Source organism: Mesoplodon densirostris, chromosome 3 (genome assembly GCF_025265405.1).
Source record: "Mesoplodon densirostris isolate mMesDen1 chromosome 3, mMesDen1 primary haplotype, whole genome shotgun sequence".
Lineage (NCBI taxonomy): Eukaryota > Metazoa > Chordata > Mammalia > Artiodactyla > Ziphiidae > Mesoplodon > Mesoplodon densirostris.
This window is the reverse complement of record NC_082663.1, coordinates 148,404,193-148,420,241: the sequence shown is the minus strand read 5'-3', so window position 1 is coordinate 148,420,241 and position 16,049 is coordinate 148,404,193. Positions and strand designations below refer to the sequence as shown.

Sequence of the window (16,049 nt, the reverse complement as noted above, 5' to 3'; positions counted from 1 at the left end):
CTCCAAAGACATACAGGCGGCCAGTAAGCCCACAAAAAGATGCTCAAGGGCTTCCCTGGTGGCGCAGTGGTTGAGAATCTGCCTGCTAATGCAGGGGACACGGGTTCGAGTCCTGGTCTGGGAGGATCCCACATGCCGCAGAGCAACTAGGCCCGTGAGCCACAACTAATGAGCCTGCGCGTCTGGAGCCTGTGCTCCACAACAAGAGAGGCCGCGATAGTGAGATGCCCGTGCACCGCGATGAAGAGTGGCCCCCGCTCGCTGCAACTAGAGAAAGCCCTTGCACAGAAGTGAAGACCCAACACAGCAAAAATAAATAAATTAATTAATAAACTCCTACCCCCAACATAAAAAAAAAAAAAAAAAGATGCTCAACACCATTAACCACTAGGGAAATACAAATCAAAACCACAAAATACTGCCTCACACCCACTAGGATGGCAATTATTTTAAAAAAGGAAAATAACAAACCTTGCCAAGGATGTGGAGAAACCAGAATCCTGGTGCACTGCTAGCAGGAAGGTAAAATGGTGGTCCCTTTGGAAAAGTGTATGAAAATTCCTCAAAATGTTGCATACAGAGTAACTGCATGACCCACATATCTCCCCTAGATGTATACCCAAAAGAAATGAAAATACACATTCACATAAAAACTTGTATGCCTATATCCACAGCAGCATCACTCACAATAGTCAAAAAGTGGAAACAAACCCAAGTGTCCATCAACAGGTGAATGGATAAACATATTGTGGTCCATCCATATAACAGAATGGTATCCAGCCACAAACAGGGATGAAGCACTTACACGTTACCATGTGGATGAACCTCAAAAACACGATGCTCAGTGAGAGAAGCCAGACACAAAAGGCCATGCAGTGTGTGATTCCATTTACACGAAGCATCCAGAACAGGCAAATCCAGAGACAGAGTGGCTTCATGGTTGCCAGGGGCTGGGGGAGGGGAACGTGGAAACTAACTGCAAATAGGGATGAGGTTTCCTTCTGGAATGATGAGACCGTCCTGGGAACTAGAAAACTGTGATGACTGCACGACACTGTGAACACGCTAAAACCAACAAACTGGTGTGCTTTAAAAAGGGTGAATTTCCTGGTATGTGAATTACACCCCAATTTTTTAAAGTGCTATCCGTGGGAGAGAGAAAACTAGGAGTACGGGGAGCCCGTGGCGGCCTCTCAGCAGTGCGCAGGAGGTGAGGAAGGAGGGCAGTTCGGGCCGGGGTCAGGAAGGAGGGGCAGGGCAGCTGAGCCCTCTCACTGGCGCTTCCGGGGCTGGCTTCTCTTTGCCCCTTCCTCCTGTGGTGGGGCACCAGGGCCCCGGCGGCCCCGCCATCCCTGGGCAGATGGCGCGTGGTGAGCTGGTGATGCGGGGAGTGGCAGCCTGGCTGGCCACACGCCCGCTTCTGAACAAAGGGGACAGGAGTGAGGTACTGCAGTTGCACTTGGACGACTCTGTCCCCCCATCCAGGCCACAAAGGTAGAAGGTGTATCTGTCACGCGATGGAGCCGCTAACCCTGCCCTCCAGGAGCTGCCTTCTCAAGCCGACCCGACGCCAGCGACACTGACCCGGCCCCTCCCCTGGCAGCGCCTGGCCCCAAGAAGAGTGGGTTTCTACCCCGCCCATCTGCACGAGAGTTGGAAATCAGTCCCCTTGTCCAAGGTGGACAGTGACCTAGTTTGAGGCGATGAGATAAGGGAGGTCAGCCTAGGGAGGGCTTTCCTTTTCAAATCAAAAAAGTGCAAGGAAGTCTCAGCATTTCTCTTCTTCCTGCCTAACTGTGAGACGGTACACGGTACACCTGCAGGCGAGCATCAGCCACGGCACAAGCATGGAGGGAAGCCGAGAGCACCCCAGGCGGGCAGCCCTAGCACCACAGAGCTGCTTGTTAACACTTCTTGTTAAGGAAGAGAAAGCAGCCCCCAGTAACCACTGTTATGCCCCTACATGCGGCCAGTGCCCCTCCTCTGTGTCCACCCATATGGAGGCATTTGTCACACTGGGTGTGTGTCCCCACTAAGCTTGGAACCCCTGGAGGCAGCGGTTGTGGGGACTCCTGTCCTGCACCCCCCTCCCCGGGTGCTGGCCCTGGGGAGGCGCTCCATATTCGCCAAAAGAATGAAATGTGACCACTGATAGGAGAGGGGCCTGACCCAACAGTGGGGGTGGGGAGGGGGCCACGAAGGGCCCGTGGAGGCTGTGACAGGCTTGGAGAACAGCTAGAGGGTGCAGAGAAGCGCCACAGGCCACAGCGTCCTCTCTGGGACCCCGAGAGCCCACGTGGCTGCAGCTGGAGGGCAGGGTGGACAGCAGTGGCAGCAGGGGACCCAGAGAGAAGGGCCTTGGCCGCCACTGAGAGGGTGAGCCTCATCCTGGGGGCAGAGGGCTCTACGGGGGTTGAGGCTGGGGATGAGAGAGCACAGATCCGTGTGCTGGGGAGCAAACAGCCTCTGGCCGGCAGAACGTCTGTCGAGACTGGGAGCAGGGCCTGAAACTGGCAAACAAAGGAGGCGGGAGGAAGCAAGCATTTGTCCCACTTTCCCACTAGGTAAACACACAGACGATAAGAGGGGTAAATGGCACAAACGTATCCTGGCTACTACATGAAGAAGGAACAAGATTACCAGCCATCTGTGACTCCTGACAGGTCGGTCACCCAGGTGCTGTCTGTCAACCCTGCCAACATCACCAGCATGGACCACCGTCCCGGGAAGACCTCACCTCCAGATTCAAGTGCACGTTGTCAGGGAAGACAGAGATCAGGGGACTGTGCTAAATGCAGACACCATGGGGACAAAAGCAGCAACAAGGCAGACGGTACCAAACTCTACGGGACAAATGACGCGGCTTCTCCAACAAATAAAGTGCAAAGAAACAAAAAAAAGAAAGAAAGAAAGAAATAAAAAGAACGTAGAAGGAGAATCTATAGATTCAAAGAGACTTAGGAGACAACCCCCTGAATCACACAATGTGTGGGTCCGGCCAAGATCCTGATTCAGACAGGAAAGAGCTTTAGGCTGGGGATTAAAAAATTGATAATTTGCAGGTGTGACACTGGTATTGTTATACTATTAAAAAGCAGCCCTGGGACTTCCTTGGTGGCCCAGTGGTTAAGAATCCACATGCCAGTGCAGGGGACAAGGGTTCGAGCCCTGGTCCGGGAAGATCCCACATGCCGCTGAGCAGCTAAGCCCATGCACCACAACTACTGAGCCTGCGCTCTAGAGCCCGTGCGCCACAACTACTGGGCTCGTGAGCCACAACTACTGAAGCCCGTCCGCCTAGAGCCCACGCTCTGCAACAAGAGAAGCCACTGCAATGAGAAGCCCGCGCACCACAATGAAGAGCAGCCCCTGCTCACGGCAACTAGTGAAAGAAAGCCCGCGCGCAGCAACGAAGACCCAACACAGCCAAAAGTAAGTTAATTGATTTTTTTTAAAAAAGAAAGAAAAAAATAAAAAGCAGCCCATATCTTTTAGAGACACAGTCTGAAGCGCTGACACGTGAAATGGTGATGCCTGGGGTCTGCTCCAAGATGACGCAGGCGGGGGCGGCAGGCCACAGACAGCTCCCAGGGGCCCGTCCATCACCCCGTCCACTCCTGCAGGTGCTTCCAACTTTCCCCGGTCGCCTTCCGAGTGGACACAGGGCAGTGAGGCTACAGGCTAGGGGGAGGAACTCGGCTGAGGGCACCTGTGTGTTAGCAAGGGGAGGTCAGCAGACAGCTAGCTGTCCCCCTTTCAGGGCACAGGGTCAGGCTGGGCCTGGGGCTCGTCTCTCCGTGCACAAGGCCTGCCCTCCTGAGCCTCGGCTTCCTCACCTGTAAGGTGGGAGGATGAGCTACAGCCACAGGGCTCAGCTCTGCACCATCAAGAAACGGAAACCACTGTTTTCACCAGGAAGAAGCGGAGGCTTGACGAGGGCACGTGGAGATGCAGCCCATACACGGGACCCCTGCTGCCAAACTTGGGTGCCCGAGGCTCAGAACCAGGCCCTCCTCTTGCCTCTGCCCTCTCTGGGTGACACCCCCCCCACCCCGCCCTCCAGCCGCAGCCTGGTGATGCAGCTGCAAGGCTGGTCCAGCCACTCCCCCAGTCCCTGGCCCCTCAGCCAGCCCCTCCTCGTCTCCTCTGGACCACTCGCTGCCCCTACCACCCAGCTGCTTCTGCTGCGGCCTCCTCTCAACTCATGGAGTTTGAACCGGCTCCTGGCTCATCCCCAACCCACTCCTTTAAAGCCCGCCAATGGCTTCCCTCCGAGGGCCTCCTCTGACCATTATCCCCAATCACAGCCTTCGTCATGGTCCACAGGATGCATGTCTGTTTTCTGTCCACCCACCCTTCTGGACAAAGGGACCCCTTCTGTTCCTATGGGGCAGCGCTGAGCAAGCACCCATGTCTGCTGAACGTGCCCACGTACTCGTCTGTCCTACAGAAACTTCACGGGTGCCCGCCATGTGCCCACAGCACGGCCAGGGCTGAGGAGGGTCTCCAGTGTCCCGAAGCCCTCAGGGCAGCAGCGATGCTGACGTGACGCCAACTGCTCTGTAACAGTACTTCGTGGAGCATCCCTGAGGCCAGGCACTCTTCCAAGCACAGGTGCTCTTACTGTCCCCATTTCACAGATGAATAAACTGAACCAGAGGCAGAGCACATGCCCGGTGCCAAGAGGCCGGTCAGCAGGGAGCCAGGACGCCCTCCAGGCAGGCAGTATCCTCTGGAACCCTTGGCCCTTGGAGCGGTTCTCACACCCACACCAACCAAACAGGGCAACGCGCTGGCCCAAGACGGCGCCCAGGAGGAGTTCTCTGGGATGCCCAGGTGAGTGCTGAGGAGCAGCGCCGGGGGCAGCACGTGGGCTGGGCAGGGGCCTCCCCCAGAACCCAGCATGTGCTCCAGCGCACACTGATGGTCAGAGCTCCCTCGGGACAAGACCTGGGGCCTGAGAGGCTTAGGAACTTCCAAGAGGGTGGCGGACCACTTCCTGCCCGGCCCCCAGGAAACCAGCCTCCTGAGAAAGCCAAGAGGCAGGCTGCACCACAGCACCCCAAGAGCCAGCGGCACACTAGGTGAGGGGTGGCCGAGCTCAAGGCGTGCAGGGCAGCAATCCCAAGAGTAACTAACATCCTTAGGCATTCCAGCGGGACCCCTGGACCCTCGGGATCCTGAGGCCGGCCTCAGGGCTTCTCAGGCCAGGCCCTGGGCCACTGGCCACAGGCCAGCATCTCTCTCCAGCCTCAGCAAACTAAGATGCGGAGGAACTGGCCAAATTGGTGTCAGTGCCCAAAGCCGGCAGCACACACACCTGTCCACTGCACGGGGAGTGCGGGCCATGGGGCCCGTCCGGGCCAGCAGCCCCCAGCCCTGGGCTGGCTGACTGAAGCTCTGCATTGGGCCCCGTCCACCACCTCAGAACCGCCCCCCCGGGGCCATCTCCAGGGCCCCCCTCTGCTGCAGCTGGCAGGGCTGGCCCGGAGGACCCCCAGGTCAAATGGAAGGCTCCCGCGGCCTCACCAGCCGAGGAGGACCCCTGGTTCCTGAGGACCCTGTGGCTGTATCCTCTGCCCTCGCTGGTCCCTCGGGCCTGTTCCACGTTCCCTGAGAGGTCCCGGTGTTTGCATATGCTGAGCTTAAAGGACAACCAGGTAAACCTGAATCTGACTTTGGCTCTAGACCTAACTGGCAGTTTACAGGGCTGTAGTCAGCAACATCCCTATGGGACCACAATACAGCGTCCGAAAATGCTTTGCAAGGGAGAGAAAGGGAGAGAGATGGAGAGAAAACAGATTTAAAGACGCTTAAGAGACACAGCAATTAGTAGCAATGTACTGACTTTATTTGAATCCTGATGTGAACAAATTATTTAAAATATATATATGTGAGACAGGGAAACTCTGATATTATTGGATATTTGACAATATTAAAGGATTATTGATTTATTAATTTCTAGATTTGATAATACTGTTGTAGGTTTGTTTGTTTTGTTTTTAAAGAGTCTTATCTTTCATAGACATGGGCTGAAACATTTACAGAGTAAAAAAATAGGATGCCTAACACCTGATTCAAGACATGCTGGGTTATATAGCAGAAACTAACACACAACACTACTCCAATAAAGATGTTAAAAAGAAAGAAAAAAGAAAAATAAAAGACATGCTGGGAGCAGAGACGAGAACAGCACCGCCTGCAGGTGAGTAAGTGCTGAAGCTGGGTGGTGGGCGCTATGTGGTGGTTTGCTCTGCTGCCCTCTCTGCTTCTGCATCTATTTCTTGGTTTTCTATATTTAAAAGTTTAAATATACACGCCTAGCCCCCCCAGCCTTCCCCACAGCTCCGCATTCGAGCATCTACTGACTACCTACGTGGGCTGCCTGTATCCTGGTACTGGGGACAAGGGTGCAGGCAGGCCCGCAGCCACCCTCCCACCGTCCCCAAGATCCTCCATGGCCGCAGGTTTACGTCTCCCCCATCCCCCCACCCCTTGCGCCGCCATGCCGCCAGCAGCCCTGCCAGCCCTCCCTGGGGTCAGGCGCCAGGCGGCAGGTTTTGCTCAGCGCCTTATTTCATCCTGCAAAAGCTCTGAGAGTTAGTCACTGCTCTCACCGCTCCTCGGGCAAGGAAACTGAGGTTTTGCAGCATTTAATCATCTGCCAACGCCACACGGAACCAATAAAGGCCGGACACCGGGTCGGCACACCAAAGCCTCGGGCGTGTGCAGACCCAGCGCTTCTGTGCACTCAGCTCCTCTGGCCTGGCCCGCGAGTCCCCGGCCCAGGCCGACCAGAACGGGGCTTCCAGGCGGCAGGAGAGAATCGCGGACCGCCCGAGAGAGACAGCGCGAGGGAAGCAACACCTGAAATCCCACTGCCAGGATCGAGCCTACACGCCTAGTTAACAAGTGTTCAGGGAGGGCCACTGAGGCAGCCTGCAGGAGTGACGGTGGCCCTCAGCCAGGGAGGGCAGGTCCATGATGGCTGGTCTAAGCTGAGGGGCTCGCTAAGCAGACAGCGCGAAGAACTCGGCAGAGCTGTGGGTACCGGCACAGCAGGGTCCACAGGTATTCAGTTTGAAATCGCATCTCTCTCTCTCCCTCCCCCTACCCCCCCACTCACTCAATACACATACACACAGAAGATGATGTTGTTTCTGGAAGGTGACTTACAGTGGTGACAGTGGCCACTTCAAGGAAACAGGCTGGAGAGGAGACCCGGATTCCTCGCAGCCTCCACATATCACCTTTGCAGTTAGAAGTAAGAGAAAAACTTTTAAAAAGCGTTAAGGAAAGCAGTGCAATGTGGGCTGAAAACCGTGGGCTTTGGGGTCTTGAGACCTCCCGGGTGTCACACCGTTGCCTTGCTGTGTGACACCGGACCCGCCACTCCACCCCTCTGAGCCTCAGTGAGAGGAGGAAATAAACCCCCAGGGTTCTGGGTGCACAAGGGAAGGCAGGAGGAGCGGCTGTGACTGGCTGGCAGCACGGCATGGGCAGCAGCTGTCGGGCGGCCCAAGAGGCCAGGAGGCCGCCCCGCGGGTGACCTCGGGGCCTGCCAGGGCCGGCTGCAGGGGGCACGGTCACTGCAGTGCTGTGGGAGACAGCCAGAGAGGCAAACCACCGAGACGCCAGTCAGGACGGCCCGGCTGGAGGTCAGGGGTGCCAGGGACATTCTCTTTCCTTGAAAATGTACCTCTGACATCTGAACATAATGGTGCACGCCCACTGAGGGACGCTCAGACAGAACACAGTGACCCAGGGGGCAGACTCCGGAGCCCGCTGGCTCCTGCACTTGCTGGGGACATCGAGCAGGTGACATCATGCAGGTGACACCACCAGTTCCTGCTCCAGCTTCCTCACCTGTGAAATGAAGTAACAGACCCCAGAAACGCTGGTCATCATTCCACAAGGACATGGACAAGCTCCAAGCCCCGCTGCCCGTGGAGGAAAGCAAGAGCAAACCCACAAATCCAGGACAGGAGGAAAGCCCACTGTTCTAGAGCAAAGCCTCACTCACACACGCAATGTAAAACCCACGGGGGAACGGCTGGAGACACACACACGACCACTCATCCCTTAGGAGCAAAGACGCTGGGGGATGGAGACATGGAAAGGGAAGAGTTTCACTTTTTTTTTGCTCTGCATGCTTCAGTGTTGTCTGAATTTTTGGTAACCTATATTCTGAATATATCAGTGCACTGATAATCAATTAGAAATTAAAACAAGGTAGCAGAAAGGCAAAGACTACAATTTAAAGAGCTTTGTATGGAAACAAATACTTTTATGCTTAAAGTTAGCTTCTATTATCTGGAGCCCTAACAGTTCACTTAGGCCCCAAGCGAACACCAAAAAGGGTGAGAAAGGAGCCAACAATACGAACACACACGTAAAATGGCAACCTGACAAGGAAACCTGGACCAAAACAGACAAAAAAGAAGAAAGGGTGAGGCGTCCTGGGACAAGCCCATGAGTGCTTGGAGCCCAAGGGGACCCAGGCTTCGCTGGTCCTCACTGCCCCGCATCTAAGCGCCCCCCATCCCCAGTGCTGTCAAGACAAAGAGACACAAGAGCCAGGTATGCAAAAACACGGATCACCTCTTAACCTGGGACTGAGGCTGCCTGAGCCGAAGCTCCATTCAAGCGAGCACCCGGGCTGATGTGGACAAGCACCCTCCCACTGCCTGAGCCCCCCTCACTCTGGGGGGGTGACAGTGCAAACGGCTCGGTTACACAAGTGGGTCAGGCTGCACCTCTTCTCTCACTCATTCGCTCTTTCAAGGCATGCCTCTCCGGGGCTCCACACCCACCCTCTAGGAAATACAGATGCTTCTGGGGTCCCACACGGAGGAGCAGAGGGATGCTACAGGGAAAGACGAACCGAGGCACAGCTGGCCGGCGTCCACGTGGCCTGTCACAACTTGGCAGCCCCTGACCTCTTCCCTGGTCTCCTCCCACCATGTCCCCTCTGTCCTGGCTCCTCAGGGATCCACCAGCGAGGCCGACCCCCCCGTTGCTTCGACCAACAATTGTCCCCGGCACAGAGCAGCCGAGGGCTGCCCGCCCCCTGAACCCAGCAAGGCCCCAGAGAGCCTGGGAGCCGAGGGGGTGTGCGGGGCTGGTGGTCCCACCAGGGGCGAGGGCCTAATCACTCAAGACCCACTCTCGCCCGCCGTCGCAACCCACACTGAGGGCAAGTGGGGAAAGCCTGACCAGCCGCCACCAGCAAGCCAGGCACCCAGAGCCGCTTCTGCCCGGGGTGGGGCTGAGGACCTGGGGGCCAGAGCACTGCCCACAACATGTCGCCGGTTCTGCCACGCTGCCCACGTTGTCATCCCCCCAGCACAAGTCAGCGGGAACGTCAAAGACGAGGTCGCTGAGGGCTTCCGGCTCAGAAGCCAGCCTCGTTGTTTCAACTTACTTTAAAACAAACAAACAAAAAATCCTTTCTGAATAAAACCACGCAAACTTGCTAATAAAACGTACCAAGACGCCCTTTCTGTGACTTCAGCTAATGGCATCTGAGAAAAGTCACGGAAAGTCAGTGATGGTGAGCGCTCAGTGTCCAGTAACAGCCTGCCGGGGGGCGGGAGTGGAGGGCAGGGAGGATGTCTAATATCAGCAGAAAACCACTGGAGTAAATTTCTTCACATTCTACGTTTCTGAAAATCGGGCTGTGTCCTGAAGTCAGCAGGCACCCATGATGTGTTCTTTTTCTCCTCCCAAAGTGTGTCATTAAGTGGACAGTACATCTCACAGTGAAGGAGGGCAGAGACCAGAGCAAACGGGGCCAAGGTCAACTTCGGGGAAGTTTTCGCAGCCCAAATGGCCCAGCTGAGGGCTCCACATCCATGTGTGCCCAGGCCAGCACTCACTCCCTACCAGACATCCGCAGGGCACAGGTGAGGGCCGCCGGCCCGATGTGGGATATGACAGAGCAGGTGTCTCTGAACTCAGACGACCTCTCATCCCCACCCTGCCACTGACCCTCTTTTCTCCTCTTGGTCTCACCAATCGCTTCAAGCCAGAAACTCAGGACTAAGGGGCAACCAGCTTTAATTTGAAAAAGAAAAAAATGAGATTAGCTCATCCGCACCTGCTCACACCCGAGACCAAGCCCCCAAGCCCCGCTTCACGTGGCTACTTCAGGGCCCCTGAGCCCTGGACACCGACACTGCTTCCCCAGGACACGGACAAGTACTTCCTGCTTGTCAGCCACTGAGTTACTCCCAGGAAGGCCTGGGCCAGGTCTGCCCAGTCATGTGACCGTGCTGCCACCAGACAACCTGGACAGGCCCGGGAGAGGCGCCTCACCGCGGAGTCTGAGGCCAAGGCCGAAAGATCTCGCGAGCAAAGAGGCAGATGAACCCAGAGGGGTCAGAGGGATCGACCCCTCGCTGAGGGTCTAGAGCACACCCACCTGCCGCGCACGGGCCTGAGGGGTCTTTTACACAGCGAGCGTGATCGCATCACACACAACTGGGCTGATCTCTCCAATGCTCCCCAACGCGCTCACCCCTCCCATCCCGGCCTGCCTTTGAACTCACGTGTCCCCAACCCTCACCAGGAAGGGTGTCTTCCCATCCGCTGTGTCCCGCGGACTCCCACCCACACGCAAGGCTCTGAGTAAAGCCTGGCTTCCTAAGGGAAACCTTTCTCGGCACCTCCCCGCCGCCCCCTTCTAAGCGGGTCCCTGCGACGCGCTGGCAGCACCCGTGTCCCGGCTTCAGAGCACTGAGGACTGGTGCTGACCTCGCTGCCCTCATCCCTGCTTGTCCAGCGCCTCTTGCCCTGTCAGTCTGGGCGCTCCACCAGACGTGGGACCAGATCCACTTTGGTCCTCATTGTGTCCTAGACTCGGTAAATATCTGCTGCTTGAATAAATCAATGAAACTGCAGCAAAAACAAAATAAAACAAAAACACACCCAAAACAGGAGAAAAGCAATTCCCCCTCCTCACTGTAAATAAATAAACTTTTCTAAAAATCCTCAACTGCAAAGAATAAATGACAATGGCATCGCCTTCTAGATACCATCTTCCTTACAGGCAATTTCCTTCTCCCTCTTTAAACAGCTGTTTCCGAACAGGATGCCAGTGAGTGGGCTGCAAAAACAAAACTCATGGGTTTTTAGATTCCCTTTGCCAGACCCAAAGCACAAGCCATTAAAGAAAAAACAATGATAAACTGGGCTATCAAAACGTAAAACTTTTGCTGGGCAAAAGATACTGTTAAAGAGAATGAAAAGACAAACCACAGGCTTGGAGAAAATATTTATAAATCATGTACCGGATAAAGAACTTGTATCCAGAGTATATAAAGAACTACTCAAACTCAACAATAAGAAAAAAACTAACCCAATTAAAAAAAAAAAAAAAGACAAAAATTCTGAACAGTCACTTCACTTCTCCAAAGAAAATATATGAGTTGCAAATAAATACATGAAAAGATGCTTAAGTGTCATCAGCCATCAGGGAAATGCAAATCAGAATCTAATGAGACACTACTTCACGCCCACCAGGATGGCTGTAATCAGAGATACAGAAAGTGTGGGCCACATTGGAACCTTGGACGTTGCTGGTGGGAAGGTAAAATGGGGCAGCTGCTGTGCCACACAGTCTGGCAGCCACTCAGAAAGTTAAACACAGCATTACCGAAAGACCCACCGATGCCATGCTTAGGTATGTGCCCAAGAGAAATGAAAACATATAGGCTCAGAAAAACTTGTTCACAAAACAGCTAATAGGTGGAAACACCCCAAACGCCCATCAGCCGATGAATGGATACACAAAAGGTGATCCACTCTGAATGGAATATATTCAGCCATAAGAAGGAATGAAGCACTGACACATGCTACAACGTGGATGAACCTTGAAAACATCACACTAAATAAAAGAAGCCAGTCACAAAAGGCCAGAGTGTGTGATTTCATTTATGTGAAACATCCAGAACAGGCAAACCCACAGAGACAGACACTGGATTAGTGGTTGCCAGGGGCTGGCAGAGGCGGGAATGGGGAGTGACTGCTAATGGGGACGGGGTTTCTTTTGGGGTGATGGAAATGTTCTGGAGTTAGTGGTGATGGTCGCAGTGTATGTTTTTAGCTCTGAATATGCTAAAAACCAATGAAATGTACACGTTAAATGGATGAATTATATTGTATATAAATTATATCTCAATAAGGCTACTGAAGAGAGCTACCACTATCTGCCCATTAGAAAGGCAAAATGGGGGACTTCCCTGGCGGTCCAGTGGTTAGGACTTTGCCTTCTAATGCAAGGGGTGTGGGTTTGATCCTGGTCAAGGAGCTAAGATCCCACATGCCTCCCGGCCAAAAAACCAAAACATAAAAAAGAAGCAATATCATAACAAATTCAATAAAGACTTTAAAAAAAAAAAAGGCAAAAAGAAGGCAACAGAGCTTATCAAGCGCTGGCGAGAACACAGGGCAGCAAGACCCTCCTCCACTGCTGGTGAGGGTGCCAAGTGGCAGCCACCTCAGAAGGCGGTGGGCAGTTTCTCATAAAGTCCAACCTACCTGTACCGTGTCACCCGGCAACCCCCCTCCTGGGTATTTACCCAAGGGGACTGAAAACTTACATCCACACAAAAACCTGTCTGCAAACGTTTAGGGCAACTTTCTTCATAATCACCAAAAACTGGAAACAACCCAGATGTCCTTCAACCAGCAAATGGATAAACAAATGCAGCATTATCCACACAATAAAGAGGAATGAACTATTCATTCATGTGACAACACAGATGAATCTTAAGTGCATCTCACCAAGTGAAAGAAACCAGACACAAAGGGCTACATATTGTAGGAGTCTATTTATGTGACATTCTGGAAAAGGCAAAACTCTAAGGATGGAAAACAGATGAGTGTTTTTGAGGGACTGAGGGTGGGGGGAGGAGCTGACTTCAAAGGGACAGCGGGAGGGGGTCTGGGGAGGAGTGAAGGGATCTGTGTGGTGATGCTATGGTGGTTGCATGACTCTATCATGTCAAAACCCAGAATGAACTTCACTGAAGACAAACTAAAATGGTGATAATAATAATAACCAGATGGGTGGGGAAAGGGAACCCCAGACAGAGCTCAGACAATGACTAATGAATCTAACTGTATACACACGAATGACACAACCATACCAGCAACGATGGAAGAAAGGAGCTGCCACAAAGAACTTTTAACCGAATCCTGGAAGGCTGAAGACAAAAACTGCATGCAGACCCCGTTACTTTACTTCTCACAGGAATATGGCTTAGAGATTCTGAAACTACTTTCCAGATACACTAAGGTTAAACAAATAAGCAAGTATATTGCAGGTAAGGAGAGCCAGGTGTCTCCCTTCAGAGAAAGAAGTTAAAATCAGCAAGGGTGGGGGTGAGGGGTGTTCGAGTGAACTCGGTGGTGCTGGACTGGAGGTGGAGGCAGAGGCATGAACTGATGTTTACTTTTGTGTTTACATATACAGACAGCAGAGGGATGAGCACAGGCGGGGCGGTTAGTATACATGCATACACTTCTCAGATCTGCCCTCCTCAGGGGCCCCCCTCAGGGGCCTAAAAGCAGTGACGCGCCAGGAGCAACGAACACGCTTCGCTCCCAGATCTTGGTTTTTAAATACCCTTCTCTAATCAAAGGGACCAAGGCTCCTTGGATAAAGGGCTGATTCAAGGGCTGATTCTAGGGCTGGTGCAGGGGAAAAAACCAAGATGAGCTTGGAGCACCCTGTGGTGCCAGAAAGCGAGGAAGCACCCCAAAAAGCACAGGAACATGATGAAAAGGTCCAGGGGCCAACCTGAGGGAGTCCCCACCCACCAGAGTGAGAACAATTTGAACCACCAAACAAATGACGATAGGCCTGGATTATAACCCCCCCAAAACCCCACAAAGATTCATGAATCCATACTGATATAAATAAAGGGCTGAATAAATAAATAAATGCAGAATGGACAACTACCTTACAGAACAATTCCAGCTAATAAATGTAGAAGGAACGAGTGAAATGGAAATCACCATAGAACACACTAATGGATGACAAAACTAGTGGATGAAGCTTGAAAAAGAAACAAGTGATCTGCATAGTTTCAAAGTTATCTCCCCCAAATAGATATTAGTTACTGTGGTGGTTTTAACTCTGCCCACCAGGATGTGGAGCTTAATTTTTCTGCCCTTGAGTGAGGGCTGGCCATAAGTGACTGGCTTCTAACAGTATGGAAAGGGACAGAGTAATTTCACAGGAGAGACTGGCAGATGCCCCTTAACCAGATCAAGGTAACAACCCTAGTAATAAGTCAAGTTGGTATCAGGTCCACACTACTGTGAGGTAATGATGGGGGTGGGGCACAGGGAGGTGGGGGGAGGGTGGGCTCCTCACCTCTGTGGTCTTCTTATCAAAACCTACAACCCCAGTCTAATCATGAAAAAACAAAACCAAGTTGGGGAGCATTCTTCAAAATGCCTAGCTAGTATATTTCAAAAACATCAAGGTCATGAAAGATAAGACTAAGAAATTGTCACAGATGGAAGGAGGCAAAAAAAGAGACACAACCACTAAATGCAAGGTAGGGTCCTGGATGGATTCCAGAACAGAAATGGGGAAATCCAAATGAAGCCTATTAACAGGAAGTACTGTACTAATGTTAATGTCTTTGTTTTGATCACGTACGGTGGTCATGTAAGATGTCAACATTAGGGGCAGCTGGATGTGGGGTATATAGGAACTCTCTGTATGATCTTTGCAACTCTTCTGTGTTTCTAAAGTTATTTCAGAATTAAAAGTTAAAAAAAAATTCGTGATGATGAGCCAGTCCATCCTGGTTGGGTTACTCAAGACACCTTTATGCACATTTGGAGCAACTTGGGTTTGCAAAGCTACCTCTTTCTTTGACTGTGAACGTTATGGAACCTAAAGACACATCAAGTCCTTCCAATAAAATCTAGTGTCCAAACTGAGATGTGCAGTAAGTGTAAAGCCAAATTTCAAAGACTTAGTATTTTTAAAAAGGAATATAAAATAGCTTGCTAATATTAAAATACTGACTACACATGTTGAAATGCTAATATTTTGGATATATTGGGTTAAATAAGTTACAGTACTAAAATTAATTTCACCTGTTTATTGTAACCTTTTTTAATGTGGCCACTAAAAAGTTTCGAGTTACATATGTGGCTTACATATTTCTACTGGACAGCCAGGGCACAAGATATAATTCACTTGTTGGAACAAGAAGGGCTTCAAGGACCTCGGGACACTTCTGGGACAATGAACAGATATCAAGGGAGCATTTCAGCAAGACTCTGTTCATTCAGTTGGTCCTAGGATACTTTACTCATCCTGGACACGCTGCCTTGTCCAGGCATGCTCTCTCAGGCCACAACCAACACCCCAGACCACTTTCCAAAGGAACAACTTGGCCACAGCTCGTAGGGTTTTCTGGGTCATATGCGATCAGAGGGTGACCATCTGGATCCCCCTGAATGAGCTCAAGCTCCCAACCCAGAGAAGTTCACATCACACATTCATCCTGCCCAGCAAATTCTGTCAGCATCTAAAAACGGGCACCTATCCAGGATTCCCAAAGAACTCTTACAACTCAACCACCAAAAAAACTACCCAATTCAAAAATGGGCAAAGGACATGAACAGACATGTCTTCAAAGACGATATACAAATGGCCAAAAAGCACATGAAAAGATACTCGACATCGTTAGGCACTAGGGAAATGCAAATCAAAACCACAATGAGATGCACTTCACACCCACTAGAGATTGTGTGAGGGTTATAGGAGCTATTTGTAAAATGCCTAACACAGCCCCTGGCCTATTATCATTCAATACTTTTCTCCCAAGTATAAAATTATCTGAGGTGTAACAATATTATAAGTAATATTGCTCAATAGTTATTACATCTCCATAAGTGTAGAAGAAGCACATGACAAAATTCAACACTCGTTTGTGATAAAAACGCTCAACAAACTAGAAATAGAAGCCACAGATGAAAAGCCCACAGCAAACATCACACTCAACTGTGAAAGACTGAAC

At 51.8% G+C, this 16,049-nt stretch overlaps 1 protein-coding gene across 3 annotated transcripts in view; it reads right to left on the bottom strand.

Annotated features, from left to right (window-relative positions):
• The window catches only part of MLLT1 (MLLT1 super elongation complex subunit), a 118,219-nt gene that overhangs the window by 18,967 nt on the left and 83,203 nt on the right, over nucleotides 1-16,049 (bottom strand). The window lies entirely within an intron of this gene.